Source organism: Pseudophryne corroboree, chromosome 8 (genome assembly GCF_028390025.1).
Source record: "Pseudophryne corroboree isolate aPseCor3 chromosome 8, aPseCor3.hap2, whole genome shotgun sequence".
NCBI classification, from domain to species: Eukaryota; Metazoa; Chordata; class Amphibia; order Anura; family Myobatrachidae; genus Pseudophryne; species Pseudophryne corroboree.
Genome location: NC_086451.1, coordinates 215,645,567 through 215,661,487, shown reverse-complemented (window position 1 = coordinate 215,661,487; position 15,921 = coordinate 215,645,567).

Below are 15,921 nucleotides of genomic sequence, written 5' to 3'. Positions count from 1 at the left end.
GTTTTAAAACTCATTGGGGGGAATTCATATGTTTGAAAAGTCAGTTGGGTGTCTGTTTTTTCCTATGTAATAGACAAGAGAATACAGACACCCAACTGACTTTTCAAACAATGAATATCCCCCATTGTGTATGATAAAACTCGTTGATAAATCAGCCCCTAAATCATTTTGTATCAAGTGCTATGTGTGAAATGTTGTGTCGCTTTGGTTGGGTTTTTGCTTTTTCGATGGACCTAGGGCCTAATTCAGACCTGATCGCAGCAGCAAAATCTTTCTCTAATGGGCAAAACCATGTGCACTGCAGATGTGGCAGATATAACATGTGCAGAGAGAGTTAGATTTGGGTGGGTTATTTGTTTCTGTGCAGGGTAAATACTGGCTGCTTTATTTTTACACTGCAATTTAGATTTCAGTTTGAACACACCCCACCCAAATCTAACTCTCTCTGCAGGTGGGGCAGATATAACATGTGCAGAGAGAGTTAGATGCACATGGTATTACCCATTAGAGAAAAAATGGCTGCTGCGATTAGATCTGAATTAGGCCCCATGTTGGATGTATGTATGTATGTATGTATGTATGTATCAGTGGTGGAACTAGTGAGCGGTGGGACCAGGTGCAACAAAATGCTTTGCCCCCCCCCCCCCCTGCCACCCCTCATCCCATCCAAGTCCACCCCCTCACCCCTGGAGAGGATGTGGTGAGGGGGACCTGCTCAGGGCCAGAGAAATGGATAGACATTTTAGCGCTGTGTGCAAGAAACGGCATCGGAGCCCCCCCTCTATGTAAAACAGGGGCAGTGCGCGCCTTAGGCGCGTGCAAAAAATATATGGGCGTGGCTTTGTGGGGAAGGGGTGTGGCCACAAAATAATACCAATTCATATAATGGTGCACAGTAGTCTCCATTATTCAAATTACGCCGCACAGTAGCACCACTACACCAGGTAGAGCCCCTTTTACACCTTACGGCGGACAGATTCCCCTTTTTACACATTACGGCAGACAGCGTCCACCTTTTACACATTACGGCAGACAGCGTCGCCTTTTTACACTTTACGGCAGACAGCGTCCCCTTTTTACACATTACGGCAGACAGCGTACACTTTTTACACATTACAGCAGACAGCGTCCAACTTTTACACATTATGGCAGACAGCATCCCCTTTTTACACATTATGGCAGATAGCGTCCCCCTTTTTACACATTACGGCAGACAGCATCCCCTTTTTACACATTATGGCAGACAGCGTTCCCTTTTTACACATTACGGCAGACAGCATCCCCTTTTTACACATTACGGCAGACAGCGTCCCCTTTTTACACATTACGGCAGACAGCGTCCCCCTTTTTACACATTACGGCAGACAGCGTCCCCTTTTTACACATAACGGCAGACAGCATCCCCTTTTTTACACATTACGGCAGACAGCGTCCTTTTTACACATAATGGCAGACAGCATCCCCCTTTTTACACATTATGGCAGTCAGCGTCCCCCTTTTTACACATTATGGCAGACAGACAGAATAGATAGAAAGAAAGAATAGATTATACTTACTGTCTCCGCTGGCAGTCAGGCTCCTCTGTGCAGCAGCTTCTGGCAGATCCCGGGCAAGGGGGAAGGAGGAGGAGGAGGGAGGAGAACTCGGGAGCTGCAGCAGCCCTGTGTTATTGGTGGAGGCGCTGCTGCAGCTGTCCCTCTCCTTCACCATAGGCTGTCCTCCGTGAATGCTGGGATGCTGCGGCTCCCTCCTCCACCTCCCTCCTCCTCCTTCCCCCCCGTGGCCGCTGCGCTCCTCTCCTCGGTGGGCAGCGGTGGCCCGCAGCACACAGCTGCATGTAATGAGTCAGTTTGACTCATTATATGTCGCTGGCTTTGGGCCCCTTGACAGTGGCGGGCCCCAGTGCAAGGCACAGCTTGCACTGGCGGTAGTTCCGCCACTGGTATGTATGTTCCAGCATAACTCTGGAATGACTGGAGCAATTTACACCAAACTTGGTACACATATGACTTACAATCTGGAAAAAAATACTGTGGGGTAAGACACCCCTGGCATCGCTAGGGTTGGGAGTGGGAATGGGGTGACATGTAAAAATCCATTGTTTTTGGGATCGCTGAGATGAATAGTGACACTCCCAATGCTGTTTAAGTCCAAGTTCAGCCCCCAGCAGCATGGGGGGGGGGGGGGGGGGGGAAAGGGGTGAAAAATAAAATGTCCAAAATGACCGACATTAGTGTCAAATCCATAGTTTTCGGGGTCGCTAAGCTGATCGCATTTTGAAAATTGATATGCTCATTAGACTGTCCGTTAACATAAAGGCAATGGATCTTCACACTAATTATTTTAGGGGTTGGGTAGTGAACTTAAACTTGAAGATGGGCGCAATGAAAATAGTCGTATTGCGTTAAGATTTCCACGCTGGCGATCTATATATATATATATATATATATATATGCGGAATCACTCACTCACTCACTGACTCATCACTAATTCTCTTACTTCCCGATATGTTAGGAAGATGAAATGTAACATAGGTATTCTGCATGTGGGAAATAGGAAAACTATGTCATTAGAATTTTAATAAATCTCCCCTACAGGGATGAAAGGGGGGTTGACATAATGACGTCATTACTGATGTGTGGCTTGCGTTGCGTGAACGATAATGCCCAAACGGACAAGATCGGATCAAAATTTGGATTGCACCTCCAGTGTGTAGAATATAATAAAACTACAAAAATGGTCCTGTCACTTTTTACCGTATCTGCTATGGGTGCTCCTCGGGTAAAGCCAAGAAACATGGATTGAAATTTACTTACATTAAGACATCTCAAATTTACAGCTCTATAGATTTATTTATCAACACGTGAAACTCAGAAACTCCCATGCGAAGAAAAGGTAAAACAGCTAGCAAGTTATAAAAACAATGGAAACGCAGATGTGCCAAGGCACATGATCCAATATTTGTGACATGGGGCCTAATTCAGACCTGATCGCTGGGCAGCGATTTTTGCAGCCCTGCGATCAGATAGTCGCCGCCTCCTGGGGGAGTGTATTTTAGCTGTGCAAGTGTGCGAACGTATGTGTAGCAGAGCTGCACAAACTGATTTTGTGCAGTCTCTGCGCAGTCCAGGACTTACTTAGCCGCTGTGATCACTTCAGCCTGTCCGGACTGGGAACTAACGTCAGACACCCGCCATTCCAACGCTTGGACACGCCTGCGTTTTTCCAGACACTCCCTGAAAATGGTCAGTTGCCACCCACAAACGCCCTCTTCCTGTCAGTCACCTTGCGATCGCCCGTGCGATCTCTTTTTTCGCACCATCCTGTCGCTATGCACTGATCCCCATTGCTGTGGTCCGTCGCGCCTGTGCATTGCGGTGCATACACATGCGCAGTTCAGACCTGATTGCAGGCTGTGAGAAAAAACGCAGCCTAGCGATCAGGTCTGAATTACCCCCATAAAGTTGGAGATTGTGTCACACAGTCACCAGAACCACTTATGCACTGAATAAACTACAGTACAATATCATTGCTTTTTGAAAGCCAATCACAGTTCGGTATAATAAATAAAGCTAGAATGGTGCAACTGATCACTGTAAGTCCCTCTTAATTATAATGCCTATCTGTTGGGAGCAGCAATGATATTTGGGAATGTGGGCCAGGGTCAAATGCAGGAATTCTAGAGGGGGTTTCCAAATGCATTCCACAATCATCTGCTTTGTGGGACATTGGAGCAAGTGCAGGAGTCTGGGAAAATGGTTGAGGAACCTAGTACTAGCCCTGGACATATATGTACACATTGGTCTTTTTATATACTATATGTTCTATTATATAGACTGTATCAAACATATTTAATATAAATAACATACCGTAAGTGGTCAGAAAAGGTTAAACATCCAATAATATATAAATACACACACACAGTGGCGTAAGTTTGTTCCAGTCACCGGGAGGCAAGATACCCCCCCCCCCCCCCCCCCCCAGAAGTATATGTGTGTGTGTGTGTGTGTGTGTGTGTGTGTGTGTGTGTGTGTATATGTATATATAGAGAGAGAGAGAGAGAGATACATATAGAAAGATAAACGCACACAGTAACACGCAGCCTGTGCCTCAAACACACAAACAGTGACATCAACCCTGTGCCCCAACCAAACACACACACAGCAACACCCAGCCTATCAGGGACATTTTAAGAGAGGAGGATGCCCGTGTGCAGCCTTCTGCATCAGGTGCCCCCTCCTCTCTTTACGATGCACAGGTTTTTATACTTACCTCTCTGGAGTCCCCTGGTGGCGCCATCCTACATACTCTATTGCGCATGCGCAAACCTCCGGGAACATGGCGCAGCAGCCATTTTCCCAAAGATTTTCCTAATGCGCATGCGCAAAACTCCGGAAAAATGGCCACCGTACCATCTTTCTGTAGCTTTCAGCAGGCGCAATAGAGTTTGTCCCCCTAGTGGTCAGACTCTATTGTGCTGCCGAGAAGGGATGGCTCCGACAGTGGACTCCACAGAGGTAAGTATTAAACAAATGGGTGCAGTGTGTGTGGGGTGGGCCCCCCTGTACTCCGGGGCCCGTGTGCCTCGCACACACTGCACCCATTATAGATACGCCAATGCAGGTATGCTGGCAGCTCTATCTCTCCATGGCTGCGGCTGCCTGCTGGGACTCCAGTCCCCCACTGATGGTGATGGTATCCCTGAGGAGTGGTGCCCCCTCCAGTGCAGAAGCCCGGCGGCAGCTGACTCCATTGCCTCCCAGAGTTCTGCCTCTGCACACATAAAAGAACCTGTAGGAGACATAACTGCACATTATAAGCACACATTATCCCACTTCATGGTAATGCTCCTGTCTCTTCATCTTGGCAGCAACTCTCTGGTCCAGTGGAAATCTGCTGCATGAAGCCTGGTACTGAATGTTTATGTAGTGTGTACTGTGCGTGTGTGTATATATATATATATGGTGGTATGTGTACTGTGTGTGTGTATATGCAGCAGTGGTGCAGCAGTGCTGTGTGTTGGTGTAATGTGTGTGTATATTCAGCAGTAGTGAGTGTGTTGGTGTACTGTGTGTGTATATGCAGCAATAGTGGGTGTGTTGGTGTACTCTGTGTGTATATGTGGTGGTGTGTGTACTGTATGTGTATATTCAGCAGTGGTGTTTGTGTATAGGTGACATTAGACACCCCAAAACTTTGGCGGATTATGCTGTGATTTTTCCATTACACATCGTCTGAATCAAGTCCTCGAGTGCCGCAGTTGTTGTTTCTTTCTATTACAAGCCGTTTACTGAAGGCACCGGGGGCATAGCGCTCTTTATATATTATTGTATCCTATGCTATGCATCATTGAGCTGCTTAAATATCACACTCAGCGCGGTTATATTTACTTTTCTGTCAATGTGGTGTGTGTGTGTGTGTGTGTGTGTGTGTGTGTGTGTGTGTGTGTGTTGGTGTGTATGTGGTGGTGGTGTGTGTACTGTGTGTGTATATGTTGAGGTGTGTGTAGTGTGTACTGCATGTATATGTGGTGGTGTGTGTTTGTGTATTGTGTGTATTTAGTGGTGGTGGGTGGGTGTACAGTATGTGTGTACTGTGTGTATATGTGGTGGTGTGTGTGTGTGTGTGTGTGTGTGTGTGTACTGTGTTTGTGTATATGTGGTGGTGGGTGTGTGTACTTTGTGTATATACAGCAGTGGTGGGTGTATGTGGGTACTGTATGTTTGTGTAGTGTGTACTGTGTGTATATCTGGTGGTGTACTGTGTGTGTATATTCAGCGGGAATGGGTGAGTATACTGTATGTGTGTGTGTACATGTGGTGGTGTGTGTGTATATGCAGCATTGGTGAGTGTATGTGTGTACTGTGTGTCTGTGTAGTGTGTACTGTGTGTATATGTGGTGGCAGGGGCAGAACTGTGGGAGGCAGTGGAGTCGGCTGCCGCCCGGGCTCCTGACCTCAAGGGGGCACTTCTCCTCCACTGTCTCCCGCTGACGATCGCTCGCTGCTACTTTTTATTTTTTTAGGATTCTTACAGACGGAGGAGCTGTGTCCGTGACCCGGAAGCTGCCTCCTGTATATACAGAGAGCTGGCACTGGCTGCAGCTAGGGGGAGCTCCAGAGCGCAGCTCCTCCCGGGCCCTTCCAGTTAAGCAAGCAAGCCGAGTGAAGCTCTCTGTTCCTCCATCAGGCTGATGATAGCCAAAGCTGCACTGTGGTGGGGAAGGTGTAGTTGGGGTTGCTGGGGGGGGCTTTGATAAATGTTGGAAGCACTGTGTTTTGTGTGTGCATGTTTTAAGTGAGGTGTGTGTGTGTGTGTGTGTGTGTGTGTGTGTGTGTGTGTGTGTGTGTGTGTGTGTGTTTTAAGGAAAGTTATGTGTTCAAGTAAAAGAGGCATGTGTGTGTGTAAGTGAGAGGCATGTGTGAGAGGCATATGTGTGTGTGTGTGTGTGTGTGTGTGTGTAAGTGAGAGCCTGAGGCATGTGTGAGAGGCATGTGTACTGTATGTGTGTGTGTGTGTGTGTGTGTGTGTGTGTGTGTGTGTGTGTGTGTGTATATGTGGTGGTGTGTGTGTGTGTGTCTATATGCAGCATTAGTGAGTGTATGTGTGTACTGTATGTCTGTGTAGTGTGTACTGTGTGTGTATGTGGTGTGTGTTTGTGTACTGTGTGTGTCTATATTCAGTGGTGGTGTGTGTGTGTGTGTGTGTGTGTGTGTGTGTGTGTGTGTGTGTGTGTACTGTACATGTGTGTACTGTGTGTGTATATGTGGTGGTGTGTGTGTGTGTACTGTATGTGTTAGTAGTAAGTACTGTGTGTATATGTGGTGGTGGTGGTGGGTGTGTGTACTGTATGTGTTAGTAGTGTGTACTGTGTGTATATGTGGTGGTGGGTATGTGTGTGTACTGTATGTGTTAGTAGTAAGTACTGTGTGTATATGTGGTGATGGGTGTGTGTGTACTGTATGTGTTTGGTGTGTGTACTGTGTTTGTATATGTGGCAGTAGGCAGGGGTTAAAGTGGGACGGAACTGCGGTCCGTTAGTTGTATGTGGAGGCGGTACGCGTTCCTCCACTGGCAATGGGACTATCTGTACAGGCAGCGCTGTCTCCTTTCTGTGAGCCATGGCTCCTGCATTAATAGATGGGGTGGTCCCCTTCCAATGGAGCTGGACTGCGGCAGGATTGGGACCACAAGGAGCAGAGCTGGTGGCACACTGAGAGGTGATATAAATGTGTATAAGTGGCACTGATACTGTGGGCATTGCTATGGGTATAAGCTGCACTGCTACTGTGGGCATTATTATGTGTATAAGTGGCACTGCTACCATGGGCATTGTTATGTGTATAAGCAGCACTGCTACCGTGGTCATTATTATGTGTATAAGCGGCACTGCTACCGTGGGCATTATGTGTATAAGAGACACTGATACCGTGGCATTATGTGTATGAGAAGCACTCATACCATGGGCATTATTATGTGTATAAGTGGCACTGATACCGTGGGCATTATTATCTATATAAGCGGTACTGCTACTGTGGGCATTATTATGTGTATAAGAGCACTGCTACCATGGGCATTATGTGTATTAGTGGCACTGATTCCGTGGGCTTTATGTGTATAAGTGGCACTGCTGCTGTGTGCATTGTTATGTGTATAAGTGGCACTGCAACCATGGGCATTGTATATGAGAGGCACTGATACCATGGGTATTATTGTGTGTATAAGCAGCACTGATACCTTGTGGGCATTATTATGTGTATAAGAGGCATTGATACTGTGGGCATTATTCTGTGTATAAGTGGCACTGATACCTTGTGGCCATCATTATGTGTATAAGGGGCATTGATACTGTGGGCATTGCTATGGGTATAAGTGGCACTGCTACTGTGGGCATTATTATGTGTATAAGGGGCATTGATACTGTGGGCATTGCTATGGGTGTAAGTGGCACTGCTACTGTGGGGATTATTATCTGTATAAGCGGCACTGCTACCTTGTGGGCATTATTATGTGTATAAGAGGCATTGATACTGTGGGCATTATTCTGTGTATAAGTGGCACTGATACCTTGTGGCCATTATTATGTGTATAAGAGGCATTGATACTGTGGGCATTATTCTGTGTATAAGTGGCACTGATACCTTGTGGCCATTATTATGTGTATAAGGGGCATTGATACTGTGGGCATTGCTATGGGTTTGCTATGGGTATAAGTGGCACTGCTACTGTGGGCATTATTATGTGTATAAGTGGCACTGCAACCATGGGCATTGTATATGAGAGGCACTGATACCATGGGTATTATTATGTGTATAAGCAGCACTGATACCTTGTGGGCATTATTATGTGTATAAGAGACATTGATACTGTGGGCATTATTCTGTGTATAAGTGGCACTGATACCTTGTGGCCATTATTATGTGTATAAGGGGCATTGATACTGTGGGCATTGCTATGGGTATAAGTGGCACTGCTACTGTGGGCATTATTATGTGTATAAGCGGCACTGCTTCCGTGGGCATTATTATTTGTATAAGAGTATTGCTACCGTGGGCATTATCTGTATAAGCAGCACTGATACCATGGGCATTATTATGTGTTTAAGCGCCACTGCTATACACTGTGGTTTCCTTTTGTTTGTTGACTTTCATATTATACTGTTGATATAGGTGAAGAGGAGACGGCAGTTGAGGTGATTGAAGGAAGGCCACATCCCCTGTTGCCGCACACAATTAGGCACTTTGTAATTTTCAGCTCCAGGTCCATGTGTCCATTAATATGGCACTGGTTAAAGGGGCCCAAAGGGCAGTGTCGGACTGGGGCATGAAGGGCCCATTGGGGCAATGCAGTGGTATGGGCCCATGCTTAGGTTTGTGGCCAGCTCCTATAGATGCTTGGCTAACCATTAGAGAGTGTATGGTCTGGGCCCCTTGATAAATGTATATAGTAAATACTGCTAGTGCATGCATGAATATGTACCACATTAACAAAAGCAATGCACTGTAGAAAATACACTGTAGTCCTGTGTAGTGTAATATAGCATATGTATAATGTATAAATCAAGTGCACACTCTAGAACCTGATCTCTAGGGAGGGGGTGGGCCCCCTCTGCACACGTGGGCCCGTCTGACCACGTGGGCCCGTCTGACCCTGCTGAAGGGAAAGAAATAGGTTACTACAGACCTGAGGGAAAGGGATGGGAAAGAAATGGGATACTTTTGGAGTGGAGATGTGGTACTACTTAAGTGATGGGACAAAATGTGTTAAAGGGGACCAAAGGGAAAGAAATAGGTCCTGTCATGGATGTTTAGTTACACCATTTGGTTTAGGCTGCAAGTACTTCACCCTGGTTCAGGGCCGGACTGGCCATCTGGCACTTCTGGCAAATGCCAGAAAGGGCCGATGGCCACGCGGGCTGGTCCTGCCGACCCCCTCTTGTGTCACTGAGACACGCTGCCGCTCAGTCCGGCGGCAGCGTGTCTCAGCTGTCAGAAGCTCAGAACGTGCCAGCGCGGCTATGTCTGGCGGAGTGTAGCGGACTTCAAACCAGCCGCCGGTTCGTGAGCCAATCAGAGCTCGCGGACCGGCAGCCAATCAGGAGCCGCCGCTGCCGGTCCGCGAGCTCTGATTGGCTCACAAACCGGCGGCTGGTTAGAAGTCCGCTACACGCCGCCAGACATAGCCGCACTGGCGCGCTCTGAGCTCCTGACACCCTCACATCACAGCCGGAGGAGCAGCAGCGGTCAGTAAGCTGCTGTGGGGGCAGTTGGCTGGCACTGTGGGGGGCACTGGGGGCATTTGTATACCTGGCATTGTGGGGGCAATTGGCTGGCACTGTGGGGGCATTTGTATACCTGGCATTGTGGGGGCAATTGGCTGGCACTGTGGGGGAATTTGTGTACCTGGCACTGTGGGGGCATTTGTATACCTGGCACTGTGGGGGCAATTGTTTACCTGGCACAGGCACTGTGGGGGAATTTGTATACCTGGCACTGTGGGGGCATTTGTATACCTGGCACTGTGGGGGCAATTGTTTACCTAGCACTGTGGGGGCATTTGTATACCTGGCACTGTGGGGGCATTTGTATACCTGCCACTGTGGGGGCATTTGTATACCTGGCACTGTGGGGCATTTGTGGATCTGGCACTATGGGGGCATTTATATACCTGGCACTGTGGGGCATTTGTGGATCTGGCACTGTGGGGGCATTTGTATACTTGGCACTGTGGGGGCATTTATATACCTGGCACTGTGGGGCATTTGTGGATCTGGCACTGTGGGGGCATTTATATACCTGGCACTGTGGGGCATTTGTATACCTGGCACTGTGGGGGCATTTATATACCTGGCACTGTGGGGCATTTGTGGATCTGGCACTGTGGGGGCATTTATATACCTGGCACTGTGGGGCATTTGTGGATCTGGCACTGTGGGGGCATTTATATACCTGACATTGTGGGGCATTTGTGGATCTGGCACCGTGGGGGCATTTATATACCTGGCACTGTGGGGCATTTGTGGATCTGGCACTGTGGGGGCATTTGTATACCTGGCACTGTGGGGGCATTTGTATAAATGGCACTGTGGGGGCATTTATATACCTGGCACTGTGGGGTATTTGTGGATCTGGCACTGTGGGGGCATTTATATACCTGGCACTGTGGGACATTTGTATACCTGGCACTGTGGGGGCATTTATATACCTGGCACTGTGGGGCATTTGTGGATCTGGCACTGTTGGGGCATTTATATACCTGGCACTGTGGGGCATTTGTGGATCTGGCACTGTGGGAGCATTTATATACCTGGCACTGTGGGGCATTTGTGGATCTGGCACTGTGGGGGCATTTGTATAGCTGGCACTGTGGGGGCATTTGTATACCTGGCACTGTGGGGGCAATTGGCTGGCACTGTGGGGGCAATTGTTTACCTGGCAGTGTGGGGACATTTATATACCTGGCACTGTGGGACATTTGTGGATCTGGCACTGTGGGGGCATTTATATACCTGGCACTGTGGGGCATTTGTATACCTGGCACTGTGGGGGCATTTACATACCTGGCACTGTGGGGCATTTGTGGATCTGGCACTGTGGGGGCATTTATATACCTGGCACTGTGGGGCATTTGTGGATCTGGCACTGTGGGGGCATTTGTATACCTGGCACTGTGGGGGCAATTGTGGATCTGGCACTGCACTATTGGGGGCATATGTCTGTGTATCACGTCCCATTTTAATTGGCCACACCCATATTTTTGGCGCGCGCGCCTTTGGCGCGCGCACACAATACCTCTATGGGACACTCTCTGTCTGATTGGTCGCCGATTGGCCCTGCCGGGAGTGCACACAGACGCTCTCATTCTACAGAATGGGGCACGTGCGTGTCCACGCCCCTTTTCTGGAGTGCGTGCGCTTAGTTACAACCTTTATTTTTCCATACCCCCCACTTCAACATTTCCACTTCAACCAATGGTTGTGTGTATTTTAATACAAAATGATGTACACTTGTATGTTGTTATAATATTAATTATATTTGTAAGAGCATAGACTAAGAAGTAGGAGGAGTCGGGAATAGTAAGGGGAGGAGTCAGATGCTGACACCGAGGTGGGCCTGTGTGCTTCAAAAATGCCAGGGCCTATTTTTGGTCCCAGCCCGGCCCTGCCCTGGTGTGTATTTAGGGATTGTTACAATAAGCACACTACCCTGTTAGCATAATGTGTGTAAGGGGCTCTACTACTGTGTGGGCATAACGTGCATAAGGGGTTCTACTACGGTGTGGGAATAGCATGTGTAAAGGGCTGTACTACTGTGTGGGCATTACGTGTATAAGGGGTACTACTGTGTGAGCATAACATGTGTAACAGTCTGTACTACTCTGTGGTCATAGCATGTGTAAGGGGCTCTACTATTGTGTGAGCATAACATGTATAACGTGTAAGGGGGTATACTACTGTTTGGATATAACATGTATAAAGGGTACTACTGTGTGGGCATAATGTGTGTAACGTTCTCTACTACAGTGTAGGTATAGCGTATGTAACTGTCTCTACTACTGTGTAGGCATAGCGTGTGTAGCGGTCTTTATTACTGTGTGGGCATAGCATGTATACCAGTCTCTACTACTGTGTGGTTTGATACGGTTTGTGCATAAAGCATGCGGGTCTGCAATTATAGCTGTGTGTTTGTCTGCTTTACAAGCACATGCAAAGCTAACTCACTGATGTGCTATTACAATCTATAAAAAGAGAACACCACAAAACTCTGGACTTAGGGGGTAATTCCAAGTTGATTGCAGCAGGATTTTTGTTTGCAATTGGGCAAAACCATGTGCACTGCAGGGGTGGCAGATATAACATGTGCAGAGAGAGTTAGATTTGGGTGTGGTGTGTTCAGTCTGCAATCTAATTTGCAGTGTAAAAATAAAGCAGCCAGTATTTACCCTGCACAGAAATAAAATAACCCACCCAAATCTAACTCTTTCTGCACATGTTATATCTGCCTCCCCTGCAGTGCACATGGTTTTGCCCAATTGCTATAAAAAATCCTGCTGCGATCAACTTGGAATTACCCCCTTAGGGTCTATTTTTGAAACCAACAAACAATATTATTTTAGTGAAAACAATATCAAATAAAATACTAATAGTAAAATAAAAACACACATATACCGAAATAATGATATTATTATTTATTAATATGAACCTTTATTTACAGTCAGGTCCATAAATATTGGGACATCGACACAATTCTCATATTTTGGGCTCTATACACCACCACAATGGATTTGAAATGAAACAAACAAGATGTGCTTTAACTGCAGACTTTCCGCTTTAATTTGAGGGTATTTACATCCACTTCAGGTAAAAGGTGTAGGAATTACAATGGTTTCTATATGTGCCTCCCACTTTTTAAGGGACAAAAAGTAATGGGACAAACTAAACAATCCTAAATCAAACTTTCACTTTTTAATACTTTGTTGCAAATCCTTTGCAGTCAATTATAGACTGAAGTCTGGAACGCATAGACATCACCAGACGCTGGGTTTCATCCCTGGTGATGCTCTGCCAGGCCTCTACTGCAAATATCTTCAGTTCCTGCTTGTTCTTGGGGCATTTTCCCTTCAGTTTTGTCTTCATCAAGTGAAATGCATGCTCAATCGGATTCAGGTCAGGTGAATGACTTGGCCATTGCATAACATTCCACTTATTTGCCTTAAAAAACTCTTTGGTTGTTTTCGTAGTATGCTTCTGGTCATTGTCCATCTGCACTGTGAAGCGCCGTCCAATGAGTTCTGAAGCATTTGACTGAATATGAGCAGATAATATTGCCCGAAACACTTCAGAATTTATCCTGCTGCTTTTGTCAGCAGTCACATTATCAATAAATACAAGGGAACCAGTTCCATTGGCAGCCATAAATGCCCACGCCATGACACTACCACCACCATGCTTCACTGATGAGGTGGTATGTTTTGGAACTTGAGCAGTTCCTTTCCTTCTCCATACTCTTCTCTTCCCATCACTCTGGTACAAGTTGATCTTTGTCTCATCTGTCCATAGGATGTTGTTCCAGAACTGTAAAGGCTTTTTTAGAAATTGTTTGGCAAACTCTAATCTGGTCTTCCTGTTTTTTTGTGGCTCACCAATGGTTTACATCTTGTGATGAACCATCTATATTCACTCTTGTGAAGTCTTCTCTTGATTGTTGACTTTGACACATATACACCTACCTCCTGGAGAGTCTTCTTGATCTCAGCAACTGTTGTGAAGGGGTATTTCTTCACCAGGGAAATAATTATTCTGTCATCCACCACAGTTGTTTTCCGTGGTCTTCCAGGACTTTTGGTGTTGCTGAGCTCTCCGGTGCGTTCTTTCTTTTTGAGAATGTTCCAAACAGTTGATTTGGCCACACCTAATGTTTTTGCTATCTCTCTGATGGGTTTGTTTTGATTTTTCAGCCTAATGATGGCTTGCTTCACTGATAGTGGCAGCTCTTTGGATCTTATATTAAGAGTCGACAGCAACAGATTCCAAATGCAAATGTCACACCTGGAATCTACTCCAGACCTTTTACCTGCTTAATTGATGATGAAATAACGAAGGCATAGCCCACTCCTGTCCATGAAATAGCTTTTGAGTCGATTGTCCCATTACTTTTGGTCCCTTAAAAAGTGGGAGGCACATATAGAGTTGTAATTCCTACACCGTTCACCTGATTTGAAGTAAATACCCTCAAATTAAAACGGAAAGTCTGCAGTTAAAGCACATCTTGTTTGTTTCATTTCAAATCCATTGTGGTGGTGTATAGAGCCCAAAATTTGAGAATAGTGTTGATGTCCCAATATTTATGGACCTGACTGTATATGGTCCCACAAGGGATCTGCGGCGCCCAATTACAGAGTACATAAACAAATAAGCAAAACAAAAAAACAGTGACTTACAGTACAAGACAATAAAGGACATGTACAGGGTATATTAACATTGCTGCATCAGAAGATGACACTGAAATAAGCATCAGGGTGGCAAAAAACCAAGGGATTTGTTGAAGGGAGTATGGAGTTGAAGATAGTTTAAGCAAGAGAAGGAAAATCACATGAGGTAAAAGGGCCCTGCTCATGAGAGCTTACATTCTAAAGTGGAGGGGCAGACAGACAGGAGTGTCACAGGTGGGGTAGACAGTGAGCGTGGGACAGAGGGCTTAGGATGAGCGTTTGCTGGGGTTGATGAAGAAGTGGGTCTTGCAAGCCTGTTTAAAGTTTTGTAGAGAGGTGGAGAGTCTGAGGGGGAAATGTAGAGAATTTCAGAGGAAGGGAAGGTAGGAATGGGTTGAGGTATCAGTAGGAAGGAGAGGCAGTGGGCATTAGTGGAGCGAAAAGGATGGGTAGGAGTGTAAAGGGAGGTAAGGTCAGAGATGTAAATGGGAGAAAATTGTGAACTTTATGAGTGTGAGAAGCTTGAATTGGATACTGAAGGGGAAGGGGAGCCAGTGAAGTGCTTGTAAGAGAGGGTAGGAGGATATAATACATTTGGTGAGGAAGATGAGCTGGACAGCAACACTGAGGATAGACTAGAGTGGAGAGAGGCGTTTGTCAGGGATGCCAGATAGGAGAAGATTACAGTAGTCAATTTAGAGATGATCATTGAGTGGATAAGGGTCTTAGTGTCAACCTGGGTGTGCAATGGTCTGATCCTGGAAATATTTTTGAAGACGGCAGGTTTGTGAGAGGTACTGAATGTGTGGTTTGAAGGAGAGGGAGGAGTCAAGACAGCGCACTTGGGAGCTTGAGAAGATAGTATTGCCATCAATAGATAATAAAACTGTGGGAGGTGAGGATGTGTGGGAGAATGGGAAGATGATCAGCTTAGTCTTAGACATGTTAAGTTTAAGAAAGCACTGGGACATCCAAGGAGAAATAACAGAGAGACAGTTGGAGATAAGATTGAGGAGAGCAGGGGAGAGGTCCAAGGAGGAAAGGTAGATTTATGTATCATCAGCTAGAGATGATATTGTAAGTCAAAAGAGCAAATGAGCTCACCTAAAGAGGACATAAACAGAGAGAAAAAAGAAGAGGACTGAGAACACTACCTTAGGGGTCACCTACAGTTAATGGAAGTGGGGGGGAGGTGGAGTCATGAAAGGAGACAGAGAAGGAACGGTCAGAGAGGTTAGAGGATAGCCAACTGAGGGCAATATCATGCAGCCCAAGGTAGTGAAGGATTTGCAGAAGAGGGTGGTCCAGTGTCAAAAGCAGCAGAGAGGTCAAGAAGAATAAGATATGAGTAGTGGTCCTTGGATGTAGCAGAAAGGAGATTATTGCAGAATTTTGTGAGGGCAAAATCAGTGGAATGGAGAGGACGGAAGCCAAACTGGAATGGGTCAAGCAGTGAGCAGGAGAAAACAAAGGCAGTTAAGGTGATTGTAG